Source organism: Chlorocebus sabaeus, chromosome X (assembly GCF_047675955.1).
Source record: "Chlorocebus sabaeus isolate Y175 chromosome X, mChlSab1.0.hap1, whole genome shotgun sequence".
Classification (NCBI taxonomy): Eukaryota; Metazoa; Chordata; class Mammalia; order Primates; family Cercopithecidae; genus Chlorocebus; species Chlorocebus sabaeus.
Genome location: NC_132933.1, coordinates 14,070,411 through 14,073,672, shown reverse-complemented (window position 1 = coordinate 14,073,672; position 3,262 = coordinate 14,070,411).

Here is a 3,262-nt window from a genome sequence, read left to right as displayed (position 1 = left end):
AAATAAATGAGGTAACCATCACCTTAAGCATCTTCTTACATTTGTATATATTTTAAATTCTCTGTGGACTTTCTCCTGCACCATAACCTCTTAACAATTATTGTAACCTTTAACAGTATTGTATAATTATTTCCAAAGCATATTTAAAAGCAGGTACATATTCTCTCCATGGCTGTGCTTTGAGATAATAATATCGGAGATGAAATTCTCTTAGCTGAGAAAAGGAAAGGCTGTGATATGACATTCCATCAAAAAATTGCAAACAAATTTTTCTTTTAAAATATTTCATTTTAAAAATGTTTTTGATTACTGTACTTCTTAAGTGTGAAAACTTGTCTCCTGGACCCATTTTTCTCAGAAGAAAATGAATTGCAATCAATATTTGAGATATTTCAGGCTCCTGAGAACTATGTCTCCTATTTGGGAAACAGGAGCCAGGATTGGAGACATTAAATCACCGAGCTATTCAGTTTCCTTGCAATGCTTCTAAACCATCTAAGCTTTAAAAACTTCTTTCAAGGTATCTGCTTTTCCCCTATTCAATTATAATTAGGGTTGATTGACTGCCAGAGATTAAAGGAGCCTTAACTTTTCTGTAATTCTCAAAAGTGTTACAAGCATTAGAAGGTGAAGCCATCCCTTGGTTGGCAATAACACACTTACAGATGATCTGAAAGAGACGAATGAGTGGACTGCTTTAAATTAAATGAAAATACTTAATACCTGTGAGGCTATCATCAAAATAAATTGGCCATTTTACTCAGTAGTGCTAATCACAGAGGTTTCATTAGTTTAAAACAAAACAAAACAAAACAAAACAAAAAACAAAAAAAAGATTTCATTGGTGACCTGGATATACATGTTTTTCAGCATGCCATATTTATATCCACACATAATTTTTCCTCAAAAAGAAAAGCTTGCTTTGCTATATGTACATTTTTTACATATGAATGTTGATTTCTGCTTCAGAGAATGCAGCTTTTTGACAGTAGCCTCTTCATAAATGTCCATGGTAGCAATAGCATTTATTGAAGAGACTTTAGGATTTATAGGACAACCCTACAATATCTGTTTTCCTGTGCCTTCTGTGATGACTTCTCAATGCTCTTTTGCTAGATTAATGGTCATATGGCCTCGTGAACGTGTTGATTTTGTATTATTTTGTGAATTACTTTGCATTCCATTATGCCATATCGTTTTGACTCGTTTTTAACCTCGTTTTTCTTCAATGGAGTTCTTCAAATTATATGACATATGGCTCAACCAAAATGCCAAAAAATATTATAAATCAAATTACATGGATATTAAGCATTTTGTGGTGAAACAAGACTTACTGTAATTCCTCATCTATGAGCTCCGTATGTGTCAATTCATCACTATAGCAGTCTTGTCAGTTTTTACCTTGGTAAATAATTATTCCCACATCTAGTCTTCTAGGGGGCTTGGCAGGGTATCTTGCCAGCTGGTCCACATTAATAAATACACAAACTGCTTGTGAACTGTGGCTATGCTGCATTTTTGGCTGAGTGATATCACACTTACGTGCAGGGTGATTATACTGTTCGAAGCTCCATTTTCACATGAAGGCATTTTCTTCACACTTTGTAGAAAACTGTTTTTAGTTTGTCAGGAAAGGCTAGCAGATTGCCAGCCTAACAAGTGAGGAAAGGTTGGTTATTTGTTTATGTCTGGGGCCACACTAATATTAAATAGATGGCTTGTCAGAATCATCATGTTTGCGTTATTTTGCAGCTTGTGACTATATTTATGGGCATGCAACGATCAAAATCTCATGACCAGATGCCAGTAAGGAAGCCATTGTATTCCTTTCCCTGGGAAAATGTTTTCTGTGTCTACACATCCAATAAGGTCATGTTGATATGGTTTGGCTCTGTCCCCACCCAAATCTCACCTTGAAGTGTAATAATCTCCACATGTCAAGGGTGGGCCCAGGTGGAAATAACTGAATCATGGTGGCGATTTTCCCCATACTGTTCTCCTGGTAGTGAATAAGTCTCACTAGATCTGTTGGTTTTGTAAATGGGAGTCCCTTTGCTCTTCATTCATTTTCCGTCATGACTGTGAGGCCTCCCAAGCCATATGGAACCGTGAGTCCATTAAACCTCTTTCCTTTATAAATTACCCAGTCTCAGGTATATGTTTATTAGCAGTGTGAAAACACACTAACACACATGTCAAAACAAAAATCAGTGTTGTTATTCTCCACAACCCTGTGTATCACCTAAGTATGGCTTCTTTTGATATTAAAAGAAAGCTCTTTTCTAGAAAAGGTATGAACATATGACTACATAATACTGTGATGCTTTAATGTGTGTGCATGCAAACACATACATACATTTGTGTTTATTTCCAAAGGAAGAAATGGACTCTAGTTATGTACATTTGTTTTTAAAATGTACATCTGATTGTATGATTTCTTGAGCGGGTGTCTTATAAACATCCATTAAAAAACCAAAAAGCCATAATGACCTTACCTTTTGTGAATACAACATAACCATAAGGTTTCTTGCTATCTAGACACATGCTGTTGCCATCTCATTTCTGTGTCCGTTTTGTGTAGGCAAGGCATACAAACAAACACTAACAATTGTCTCTCACAGATGCTGGTCCTTCATTCATATCACCTTTCATTTGAATTTTTAAAAAATAAGGCTGACTGTGCTGATTCTGCATAATACATTGGAGCCTTCTGAAGAGTTACAATACAGGTATGCATTCTTTCTTCTCTTTCTGAGAGTGTTCTCCGACCACCCTGGACAGGGGCAGACTGGAAGTGCTATGTCAGTATCATCCCAGGAGCTACCCTCAACAAATGAGGAACAGAAATCATTGAATAAATATCCCAGCTTCCTCACTTCTTGGTAGAATAATTCTGAGACATGATCCACACAGCCCTTCAGAGGATTACCGACAGGATGGAGTCCCACTTGCCCACAGTGGTAACCTCGTCATCAACATAGATGTTATTGACTCTCCTCCCTTCTCTTTCTCCTTTCCTCACTGTCTCCAGTGCTTTCTGTGATGACTTCCCAAATAAGCAACTTACAGTTAAATCTTTGCTTCAGAGTTGACTTTTGTAGGAACCCAAATTAAGACATTGACTTTAGCCAATAAAATAATGAAGACAAATACCTAGCAAAAAATTCTTATTCTAGATCCCTAAGGTGTAGTATTTTCATTTTATTGCATTCACCAATGTTAGCTAAATAATGCCCCTCTCATTTGAATAATTAAAAAATAA